Source organism: Homalodisca vitripennis, chromosome X (genome assembly GCF_021130785.1).
Source record: "Homalodisca vitripennis isolate AUS2020 chromosome X, UT_GWSS_2.1, whole genome shotgun sequence".
Classification (NCBI taxonomy): domain Eukaryota; kingdom Metazoa; phylum Arthropoda; class Insecta; order Hemiptera; family Cicadellidae; genus Homalodisca; species Homalodisca vitripennis.
Genome location: NC_060215.1, coordinates 74822148 through 74835612, shown reverse-complemented (window position 1 = coordinate 74835612; position 13465 = coordinate 74822148). Strand labels below are relative to the sequence as shown.

Below are 13465 nucleotides of genomic sequence, written 5' to 3'. Positions count from 1 at the left end.
AAAAGTAAACAACAAAACTTTAAGTACAAAAGAGTGTTATAGGCTTATAAGGAAAACGAAAAGAGAATATTATTTATTATGTCTGGAAATAACTGCAAGGAAAGTTTAAAATAAACCTTTAGGTTTGCAACACACATTCTTCAGTAACTGTACTATAATAGTTAGTACAAAGCTTCATTTTGATAAAGATAAAACATAAGTTTTAGTTATTAGATGAACTGAACTTATAAATGAGCAAATGATATACTAGGTTATGGTTATTGTCATGAAATGAGATAAAGTTGATGGATTCTTTTTATTCTTATATATTAACATATTAACTTAAATTTAATGAGGTTATTGGACAAGCCTGTTCAACTTGTATTGTAAAACACTTGTACAAACGTGTTCTTGAGTCTGAACAACTGTAAGTGTACCAGTAAAATAGTGTACAATAGTATTGTGTGTATAGTGTACAATAGTAAAATTATTTTAAAAGGAAAGCTGAAACCCACGAGCTATGTTTTGATTTTATAGAGTTTCAAAGGACAGTCGTTTCACTTTGACTAATTATTGGGTTCTTTTAAATCTTAAGCCTCAATCAAGCTAATGGACAGTCTTGAGTTAAAGTGTAACTGTTTGAAAAAAGTAATATAAATGAAACAAATAATTTAATTTACTTTAAGTTAAATTCTTCTTTAAACACTATTTCATAAGTCCAATATTCATTTACATGGTTTAACTTTCACAACTTAAGCCAAGATAAGAATATTAAACCATCTACAACAGTACCTACGTTTTAAATGTTTCAAACTTGAAATCCGTATAATTTTTAAAGAGTAAACCCTTTGAGGTTGGATTTGTGGCATTTTACTCTACTAACAAAGACCTTTAATTTGATGTACTACTCAACTTATGCTCTTATATAAGTTTCCCTTCTGAGTCCTTGCGGGCCATCTCCCTCATATGACAAAAATATTGTAGTTACTTCAAAAAGTACATTTAAAGGTGAAAACTATTTTTTATTCTGTTATAGTTTAATTAGTTAATAGCCAAAATAATTTATTGTTTTATTAATCAAATAATGATAATAAACATGGCAGTGTATTAATGGGTTTTAAACAGTGGCTAATTGACAGATCGATATGTATACGTATAGCTTTCAAAAGATAGAATTCAATAATCATGACTACTCAAACTTGAATACACTAGTGATTAAGGAAATATTTTCAATTTGTTAAAGTGATTCAATTGAATGTAAACAACAATCCTCCATTCACTGAAAGAGTTCAGATGGGATATACCTACTTTAATCATATTTTTGTGTCATGTGTCTCAGGGGCCACTTTTAATTCTCTTTTGCTTTTGTTATTTGTTGAAACTTATCAATATAATTTCTGAAAGTTGAGTTTGAATTGTTTATGACGAAATAACTTACTACTAAGAATCTCTGGATTTAATAATTGGATGGATATCTACTATTCAAAGCAATTGTTTCAACAGCGTTTCTAAAATCTTAATACTAAACGATTAGTGTTTCTTTATTTTGTAATAAATTTGTAAATTAAAAATGGTCGAGGTTCCAAACCTATTTATGAACCAACTTGAAAAATTTCCTCGGATTTGTATATCTCTACATAGTTCAGTATCCATATGTAGACATATGTGATAATATTACTTTTACACGTATCGGAAGAAAATATAAGCAACTATAAATTTATACGGCGTATTTAAGTGTCAGTTATTATAAGATGGTTCAAACATAAATTGATTTCTTACACCATTAACGAATTTGAACTATCTCACTCGCTCTCTTTTTTATCCTCACTTTCGTGTATTAAGACTCTCTACAGTATATTTCTGTACGGATGCTGGATGTGGATGCCTCCAGAATACTTCCGAAATATTTACTGTTCAGAATCTTCACTTTTCTAGATCTTTATCTGTGACTAGAGGTATTTCGTCTGTGCTCTAATTTTAATGAGAGCTTTTTAGTCTATACAAGCTTTTTTTTCTTCGTATCCTCACTCTCAGACCTGCATTTAATATTAATGCATTGAAAGTTAATAGAAGTACAAACACAAAAATACACAACACATTACACTGCACGTTCACAAGACTATTTTAGGATCTTACCATCATCCATACGGTTCTTGAGAGACTAAAACACCGGGGTTTTTCCAAACTGGAGTGGTGGATTCTTTGTCATGGAAAGAGCCCAAACATCCCTGTCAGAATGTGCCTGCCTCCCAATGAAGTGTGTGCCACAGGACAATCAATTGACACGGTGATGTATTCGGGATCTATGAACATATTCCCAATCCCGCGACTATACTACACGTGTTTAGGGACGTAGAAAGATGTTTGATCTGCGGGCAAAGCTAGATAAAGGCACCAGAGCAATTAGTCAATAATCAGGTAATGGCTGAAGTCAATAAAGATTGTAAGTCCAAAAAAATGAATGATTTTAAAGAGGGAGAAATTAAAGAATGAAGATTGAAAAGAAGAGAAGTAAAGGATACTGGGTTTTCTGGACACCCACCTATAAGCAGTTTGGATGATTATGAGTAGAAATCAAATATAAGGAAGAAGGGAACACAAGAGAAGGAAAGTGTCCACCATAAAGGAAGAGAATAAGAGCCGGGAATATGTTGGACATTAAGGGAGCAAGACACTGGAAGAGGATTCAATAGAAGTAACAGAAAATATCGAACGCTAAAATTGAATCACAAAAAAAGGATATGAAACGAAGCAACAAGGACAAGAGAGTATTTCATGCATACATGATAGAATAAGCCATTGTTTTAAATGTATTTAGGCTGATCTAAATAGTTAGAAAGTAATGATGGAATTGGATCGTCAGAAAATTGTAGCACAGATGGAATTATCATAAGCGGATGCCTCAAGGATCGGTATGGAAGTAACGAGTGTGCTAAAAGCGAACGGTATGAGCGATCCGGTGCAACTGGCTCTGACACTCCTAATTATAAGAAAAGAGGAAAAGAACAGGTAAATAAAAGTAAATATTAGGATTGAGGTTTAAGAGAAATAACAACACCAGGAAGGGCTATTACTAGACGTGTAAGACAAGAGTGTTCTAACATGTACTGTTATTAAACAAGCTGGCTTCAGAGTGACGAGCTCAAATCTGGAAGATGAGGTCTCGTAAAATGTCTATAAGATGAATACATAAATAAATTAAACAAAATAAATATACTTTAACCATGAATATTAAATCAAGAATAAGCACTGTGGGGTGAAAGTGGTAGAACTAAATGTCGAAAGAAAGGAGCAGCTCGTTATGGAGTTTTCTGTTCGTTTATAAATGAATTAAGAGATCAGGGCACATACGTACAGTGGTACATACACTATACTCGTACATAAACAGAATTTTAGGTTCATGAAATCCATACACCTGGAGAGGTGTTATAGGTGTCAGAAGTTCTGACACTTTTGAAGCACCGCAATCGAACCAAGCTAAGCTGATTTTTCTGTAGCAAGAAATACGATTAGAAATAATTCAGGTATAAAAATAACAAAGCGAATGTAGTCCAAGGATATTGTAAAAGGGGATGTTGTTCAGACTATCGTTACGATGCGGGTTGGAGGAATTAGAAGGAGCGTCCCGTGTATGACATCGTTGTCCAATGATAGAACAAACATGTTGATTTTGGAGACTAGGCCAAGATCCATAAATCACCAAAAATAAACAAGGATGAGATTAATATATGTAAAAAAGAAAGAGTGATCAACCGATTGATCAACCTCAAGTATCGGAGGTAGAAATATGCTTAGGATTGTCTACACGGTAAACTTAATATTGATTCCATATTTGTCGAGTAGTGAAAACAGAATGAAACCCGGCTATATAAGTCTACGACTTTTCCTGGAGGTGGCGGCAAGAACAATAGCTTTGGCCTAACATTCATCGTACTTACGTTATCTTTACGTCATCGTAACATACTTATGTTATCACTCTCTCTATTTGTAGTGCATTATTATGATTTGAATACATTATCACTCAGTAGAGGATATAACAACTCGCTTGAGTGTTTTATCGGTCAAGGCAGTGTAGTATAATTGTCTTCAGTGTGGTATCGCTCTGTCTATATATTAAGAATCTCTCGAATATTGTCACTCTCTTGGATGTTTTATAGTACTCAAGTTTGTTATCACTCTCTCCAATGTGTTATTAATCTATCGGTCTCTTATGACTCTATTGAGAGTGTTGCCACTTTTTAGAGTACGTTATTACTCTCTTGAGTGTGGTATCCCTCCCTCGAGTGTGTTATCACTTTCTGGGGTAAAACAATGTTTCGTGTATATTATCGTTCTTTTGGCTGTGTTATAACTCAGAGTAAGTGCCAATTAAAAAAATATATATCTTTTTTCAATTATTAGACTTCCCTTAAACGTATCTCGTTGTGAACAATACATTTACACTGGGAGTGAGTTGGTATGGATCTAATATATCAAAGTGCATCATTGAAACACGAGTATTGCAATGGTCATGGTCTGCTCTAATGAGAATTGTAATAATCTCATTGTAGTACGTTGGGAGTAATTTAATTAATTTAATGTTCTAGCCAACTATGTCAAAGCAACGGTGTAATGCCATTTGGAGTAATTGTGTCTGTTACCTTAAATTTTCCTATCATATACTGTGTTTGCACTTACATCATAGAATCATTACTTTTAATGGATGCAAGTTATTATATTATAGTTATTGATCTTGTTAATTGATCATTCCTTGTACTAAGTTAGGAAGTTTAAACACAATAATAACGCTTTGAAGATTGAAGATTTATTTACTAAGTAATACCAACATTTTATGAAGTTTAAATCTATAATAATATGTGAATCAGTTTTTGTGTGTGAATGACAGTATAAAATTATACAAAATATTATATTAAAACCCATTGTAATGGAGTCCAGTGTCTATTGTAAGCGTACTTTATTGAAAAACACTCGCACAACCTTTAAGTTATATTGTACCACCTAAAAGTATATGGGAAAAAACATTTTTAGCTTCATCGTGTGGCCTCGAGAAGGGGCCTAATTCGGTCCTGAGGGTGGCGCTAACCCAATAGAGGAAAGCGATTTAACTGAGGTTGCCTTAACATCCGCCGCACCATCTAGACCAGCTTTTCCTGACAATGCCAGTTTCCTTTGTTTTAGAAATTACATTTTGTTCCTAATATTAATTGATTAACTAATTTACTTTCTCAGGGACTGTCACTTTTCGATGCATAATTATTTTCTGACTGCTAAAAAACCTTGACGTTAAACTAAAAAGTGCTAATTATGATTCAATAACAAAAGTGATTACAACATCATCTGGGACAGTAAATAATGCGATATGTTTAGTTATTTGTTCTTAAGTATTATAAATCTCCTCATGTGTAAGGTGGATAACTGTCTATTTGTCACTCTAGTTAATTCTGTATGAACATATTATTGAGTTATGTGAGCATTACGTTTATTCCTGCACATACACATCTATACCTTTTTTATACGATACACATCTTTAATGACAAAACAATTTTGTGTCATATCGAATTTTTCTAATAAATGGATATATGTTGAATGGTATAGTTGAAAAAATTATAAAAGTTTAAACTACGTTAGTCGTACACTTTAAAGTACTAAATAAAACTAGATATAGCCTATATCAATATATAAAATATTAAAATGTTCTATTTTAAAACCATACCAGAATTTTGAGTCGATTCATCTGTATATATACATATACATACATATATATATATATATATATAATATATATATATATATATATACTTAACTTTTATACGCATGTTTATGATAATCGTGTACTTACGAATTATATTGATAAATTACATTGTCGCATAAAGCTACTTTTACTCGGAACCTGTGTAGGAATTCGCAGAATGTATTATTCTTTGTTTTAATCCAAGTTTAATAATTTGCACATATAACAAAATGACAAAATAAGTATGACAATATACAACTTGTACGGTCCACTAGTCCTTTGCTGACGCGAATACGGAGCGTACGGTGATAGATACCGATGTAACGGTTGCCAGTGAGAAGCGCCGCCGGTATGACAGAAAAAGAACCTTTCCACTATCCTCTAGATTGTGTCAAACACTACTTTCACATCATGGGTTGGGGAAGGAATCTCCAGAGCCCAGCTGGAAAATACGTTGCAAGTTGACAACCCCAACAAGAATAGAGAAATAATCCTTATATTAACATAACGTGCGTAAAAACATAAAGCTACTATTTAGGAAATAAGCAATAGTCTAAATATAATAAGAATAATGAATACTGTTACTAAAAGTTTAAAGAAACACATAAAACGTCACATCTAAGTAAATAGTAACTTATCCAAACTTCCGGTTTTCAAATCAATAATTTTTTCCAATTATAGGATTGGAAAAAATGTATGGATTGGAAAAAAAGTAGTTGAGCTACATAATTTCAGTATATTATACTACTTTTTTTTAAGGACACTGTGCCAAAGAACACATTTTGTATCCTTCGGATTATATACAGATTTCTCATAATTTACTAGTCATCTCTAACTTATCTGATCAGGTGTTTCTAGTGTTGTAATTTTTATTTTTTCCTCTGTTTTAGTTTTTATAGTCTATGGGTGCGAAATTATTCTCATATATTTTTTCTGTGTATTGAGGTCATGATTTTAGCTGCATATAAACAGCATAGTATTGAGTTTCAGGAATAATACATGACCTGGAAGAGGACTGGCTGCTTGCTTACTGCTGGCCTATTTGGGAAATTTTATTCGGTATTAAAGATTGTCATCCATGCCCAGGACTAAATGTCACTTATAATCTACAGAGTGTAACGGTATCTCACCTAGTCTGAGCGCTGGGTGATCAGCTCCCAACCGCTTCTCAATCCTGTTACAGTACTATAGCTGGATATTTATATTATAGTAGTTGCCATATTGAGTAGTTTTACAGTTTTCTTCCGTAAACATAATAACTTATAATTTTGACATGTGTCGCCTTACCGCATTCGTGTAGAGCGTTTTTTCCATTACATTAAAAACACCATTTATAATTTATATAAAATGTTATATTTATCACAAAATGTAAATTTTGGAGTTCCCACTGTACTCTAAGGTAACAAGTGAAAGCACCATAAACCCTCCAAATTGAGTATACCTAAAATCTATTTAATCAAAATCCTTCACTAGTCATTGTATATAATAAATATAAAAGTATTTTCGAGTATTTGGCAACTTAAAGTAAAAAATGGGATATCTGTTGGTTCCGTTACAAAATAATTTAAATTAACCAAAACGAAATAATTAGAGTGACCAGCATTGCAGCCTACATGCCAGAAAGTGTATCATACGTAGCGTATTGAGCGTGAAGAGTTGGTGGTAGTGATATCTCCTATAGTGAGCCGCCTATAATAAAACCACCTATTCCGAAACAACGTCAACTGGAACTACCATCTCGAAATCCACTGTAATCTGCAAGGACGCCACCTGCATCGTTAGATTCTGCGAATCTTAACTTATATTAAAAACAAAATTCTATCTTATTTTGGCAAAACTCTTCAGAATATTATTTATGAGAAGAAGATTTCTGATTTAATGCATTTGTTGCTCAATGTGATTTATTCGGCATTGCAAAGAGTGTCGAAGTAGTAATTCTTAAAGTATGAATTTTTCATTATAGTAGCATTAGCATGTAACCCCATACCACTTAAAAACGTCTGCAATATGAACAGAACGATAAAACTGTGTACTAGTGTACTTTTATATATTCTCTACCAATTTAATGTATGAAGCGAAATTAATTTATATTTAAAGAAATAAGGTTCCCGCTGTATTATGTTGGAATGATCCCAATTCATACAATGGTCCTCGGACCAACAATGATGTGCATTTTTTACATTTTTATTAACCCCTTTCTCGTGTTTTTTGGGTTCTTTTATCCCTACGTATAACTTACTTTTTGCTTCACCTATTTATTTCTTATTGCAACTACATTCTGTACTGTAAAGATAGTTTTTGGGATCATGTTTGCCATTTTTATTTTGTTTTTACGAGACTTTGTAAAAGAGTGTTGTGCGTTTTAAACGTGCTTTTATAATGTTGCACATTTTACCTACTCTTCTAATTATCTGATTATGGGTAACCATTGACAAAAATACCTGGACCGGATGATTAGGGCGGGCGGCGGGGCTGCCCTTTGAATCGTGACTGTGTGAATGGAAGAGTGAATGGAATACTGTAAGTGTAAGTGTTATAGTTAATTAGCCTTAATGTGCTTTGTTAAGACATATTTTTAAGAGGTTAAATGTAAGAAAGGACCATATGGTCCTAATTTCGCCTCAATAATTTCTTTCTTTCTATTGCGTCTAAGATCCGATTTAACTCTCTAAATTCCCTTTTTGAGGATTATCAGATTAATGAGGGATTGTCTGTAACTGATCACTTTGCTCTATCAAATAATATTAAGTAGGATAGTCCTTCTTTAACAGATTTTTGAACGATGAAAAATGTCCTAAAAATCCTGTTTCCTTCCCGATTTTTCCATCGTTTTTGTTGAGTCTATTACTGTATAATAACCACTAAACATGAGTAGCATTATCAACCTGAATAACCTATTGTAAATGTTATTTAAGTCTGAAAGTCGAAAGATAAAATTGCAGAACTTTTAAAATAAAAAAGAACTATTTTTTTAATAGTTCATTTGCTCATTATACACTACTTTTTTATATACTTACATCGCCCATCTCTTGATCCTCAACTATCGATTGATCGTCAGAGGGAATGGTCCATTGATGTTAAGACATTTGGTGAAATAATTCCTTGAGAGGTTTTTTAACTAATCATGTAACAAGTTGTAATATCGAGATTATATTTTGTGCTAGGGTCACGAAAAATGAACGTTATACTTAAAATTTTGAGAACGCCCCACTAAAGCAACTTGGTAGTTTTAACTGTGTTGATTCAACCGGGAATATAATAAAACTACCATTCAGTCGGAATCATGTAAAATGTGATTCGGTCGTATATGAAAGAAGTGTTTTTTCTAAGATCTAAGTTTAATGATATACTAACAGGTCCGGTTCTCTGATGAAAAATAGAATTTTAGGCGGGTTGAGATACAGCAGACATCTTGAGTTCAGTATTTCGTGCAGTGCTGTCACTCTCTTCTAGACAATATTCACGGTGAAGGCCATTTTAAAGCGTTCTAAGCCCATGTGCATCAAATGCGCTACGATTTCAGAGCAGCCCTCCCAAAATAGTTGGATGGTAGGTATAGCGTTTTAACTACCCTCTACATCCCAAACCCAATACTGTTGCCAGCCTTACGCGTATGAAAAAGTACTGATCCGTTTCAACATCTATCGCAATACACAAACATGGTTAGATGTTATAATGAATAAAATATACGTAAGTTTAGTTTCATTCATGTGTTTTAACAATGTAAATTACAGTAGTACAATAGCCACGTCATAGAGAGAACAACTAACAGTAAGTAGCGATATGGCAACACCGCTTCAAATGTTATCGGACTATTTTGGTCTGAGTTGCTCTAGTTTTTTCTGTCAAGCTTGCTACACGTCTCAACCCGGTAGTTGAACAAATAAATGGCATAAATTTAGGATACCTTATCAGTTGTTTAAATTAAAAATCCTTTTTTTAACTGTCTATTTTATTTCAAGTGTTTCTATGCATGCACTTTTACTTGAAAGGTATTGTCGTAAATAATTCTTAGTGATACCATCTAGATTCACCTTTCATGAGTTATTTCGTTATTTCTAATTAGAGTATTATTTTGTGTTTTATTAACACACATAATTTGAAAAAAATAAAAATAATGAAACTTGATTTTCAAGCGATAACTCAATGAACAATACATTTAGGTTTCTGGTGAGAAATTGGGAACGTTTCCAACGCAAAATATAAATGTTAAATCATCGCCAATAATAAATTAAAACTTTAAGTCATGAAATACAACCAGTGCTTCATATTTTTGTTGTATTGTATACTTAAACCATAAGATCTATAGTAGAATTACTGATTACAGTTTATTACTTATAATTATGTGTATAAAAATATTAGTAGAATGTAAGATGAAGAGAGATCAATCAAGATGTCGAATTTGACAGAGAGGCTGATCTCAAGAGCGTATCCAGGATTTCATTTTGCGGAGTATAACTTACTTCCTTATTAATCAATATTGTATACAATATTACGAGTCAACTTTGTTTACGATAATGAATATTTTACTTCATAAAACAGTTTTGTCAACCAGCAATATTTGTTAACCTATCCCATGTCGAAAACTCATTATACTTAAGATCAACCGACGTTAGCATCTGTGTCCGATGTTACCATAACCGATTTGTCTTCTCTACTCAACTCGGGTCATAAATATATATATGGTGAACCATCATCAGATTGAACCCAGAGACGGTTAATAGAATAATTTGAATATACTGACTATTAAACTTTATATAAAGTTACTCTATAACGGCTATGTAAGCAAATTGACTGCAGAACATCTTAGTTTAAGATCAGAAGACACCTGGAAGATTAACATTGGTGGAAAAAATATTAGGTTTATTATATTTTCGCCTGAGTAATTTTTCAAGTACTCTAAAAAGTTAATAATAGTTTTAATGCAGTCATTTGCTGGTAGTAATGCGAATTTCTCTTGTTGACCTTATGCACTTTTGTAAGATTCATAAACAAAATCTTCAATTAAGTTATGTGGCCATAACATATGTATTACTACATATCAAAATTATATATTCGATTTATATAACAAAAATTAACAAAAATAAAAATAGAGTTATTCTCTTATAGTAGATGTATAATTACTTACCCTGATTTCCCGAGTTTATCCTAGCGTATTCATCTTGACAATCTGAAAAATAATAGAATGTGGTTTTAGTCGTAATAAAATGATCTTTATGATAGTATAAAATGGTCATAAGTGTATTTGGTAAGAAATCATATGAAGTGGCCAAAACATACGTTTAGGGTATTAAACAACTATCTTTTAAAGAATGCAGTTAGTTTTTATTTTGAAATTTTGTTTAACCATAACACTAATTCGTGGTTAGTTGGTAAAGATTCAACATGTCATACACTTTACAGTTCTATATCAAAACACACGGTAGTTAGCTGTTAACTGCATATCTGCGGCTCTGCATTTAACATAGGAAAAAAAGCAAAATTTATTGATATAAGACAAATGCCTACTTATAACGCAGTTGAAAATTTTATCCCAGTGGTAAAAATGGAACCTTATGTAAACACACAGACAATGTAGTACAAGATGTATGGAAGTAATAGAATAGTAGGATAGTGATCGTTAATCACGTTAATATTAAAGGTACCATATTATATTATTATTAATTTAGTATGTAATTTTATTACTCACTAGAAATAAGATTGATATTGAAGCTTAAACCTCCATTACCGTAATGAAAATTATTTGCTAAAATATTCTTTTGATGAAAAAGACCTAGCTCAACAACTTAACTTGATGAAGGAATTTCTTACTCGATTGTCAAGAAGGAAAGCAAGGGAATTCAACTTTTAAAAGAACCAAGACCTTTGATCCTTCATTTATATTAATTAATAATGAAAACATTTCCATCCAACCAACCACGTAAAAAAGCTATTTAAAAGCATGGAGTTTGGAATCCTTGGATACGGGATTGATAGATAGATTCCGTAGATGTGTATTGTGGAAAAAATATAATACCATGTTAATAAATTATTGTTATAATTGTAAGTTATCATTGTTGTAGTGATTTAAAAATTCACATTGGTGATAAAACACATCCTGACTATATATATATATATATATATATATATATATATATATATATATATATAAGTTTAATTAAAAGTATGCTTTACACATATAAATAGGACTATTTGTAACATTTTGTATTAAAACATAGTTTTGTATTTTGTGGGTAAGATGACTAAAATGTCTACCCATGGTTAATAAGCAATGTGATTTATTATTTGTATACATAATTGACAAGAAGGTCTTTTAAAACAAAGTGTCTAAAAATCTGAATATTCAACATATCAGTTAACAGGTTCACGCACTGAGAATAGTTAATAATGGAAGGACATAATGGAAGTACATTAAAATGTTAATGCAACGGATTGATTGTGTCCGGAAGCTGGTTTTAAAAATATTCTTATCTCCTGCTCAAGAAGTATCAGTGAGCTCTTGAGATAAAAACTTGGCTATAAATACTACAAGTATTCTTAAAGAATACTTCAGGCTCTTTGAGAGATCAGATTTCTTTCTTGCCTAATTCTACCTTTATAGCGGTTTCCACGTATAAGCTCAAGTTTTACCTTTTGCCACTACCTTCCACCATCAACAGTACCCTAGACGTCTTTAATTTATTTCAATAGTTTGATAATTATAATAATAATTACCTTTTTATTTAGTAATTTGTGCAAAGTTCTGCACTTTTAGTGAACAGAAAGAGAATAAGTTTGGAACTTAATTAGTAATTGTGATGGCTGGAATTGATTTGTAGAACTAAAGCATGGTAAGAAACTCACCCAGCTATCCTTTGCAGGCTTATAATTATTTCTTGACGAGTTCTTATTGCATACGCTACGCAATCCAAACACGATTCTACCAGTAAATTATTTCTTATGGTATAACATTTCATATTTTGAATTCTGTAATGATTTGTTTGTGAAACTTTGTTATATTTATTATTTCTTAGTGTTCATACAGTTTACAAGCTTGAAAACATGGGATTTATTTGTATTGCGATTTTGGTAATAAACTAATAGTCTACCCTAGGGAATTGCTGAAGCGTTCAAATTTAAGTGTTGTGGTTCTGGGCGAAGTAAAATTTTATTATGATTACTACAATCAGTGTTCATATTACTAATAAAATATAAATTAGGGAATGATTTTTATGAATATGATAACCACAACATATCATTAATAGGTATAGCTAAATTCACAAAGATATAATCTTACAACGTTCTGAAAGAAGAAAGTGTGGATTTACATGAATCATTCCGTTTATATTCGCTTATAAGATATCAAAATAGTTTATCGATATTATATAGATCCTAATAATTATTATATATTATTAGTTTTAGATGTGAAAATAGACTTATTTCGGGCATTGATTTGTAAATACATTTCGGCATAGTTTTATTAACTTAAATAAACTAGAGTGTAATAGAATGAACACATTTGCACAAATTGTGTACTATCTGTAATTTTTATTTTGTTACACTAAAAAACTAAAGACGGGTTTTTGTTCAATTTCGACCCTTTAAGTCAAACAAATTACGATAATCACTTAGAACTGAAACCATATCATATACTATGGTATCTAAACAGTTGGTAATTTATATACTGTAACAATAGCTAAAACTGACTTTAAAGTTCCTCCCCGAACAATGTAAGGCTTTAACTAACCTAGTTTCGGAAACTTGGTACTGTAATTA

General features: G+C 31.7%; 1 protein-coding gene across 1 annotated transcript in view; it reads right to left on the bottom strand.

Annotated features, from left to right (window-relative positions):
- LOC124369480 (Down syndrome cell adhesion molecule-like protein Dscam2) overlaps window positions 1–13465 on the bottom strand; it is a 222320-nt gene that overhangs the window by 116991 nt on the left and 91864 nt on the right. The window contains exon 3 of the mRNA XM_046827492.1: window positions 10839–10880. The gene's annotated coding sequence lies outside the window, so the exon portion shown is untranslated. The remainder of the gene's footprint in view (window positions 1–10838; window positions 10881–13465) is intronic.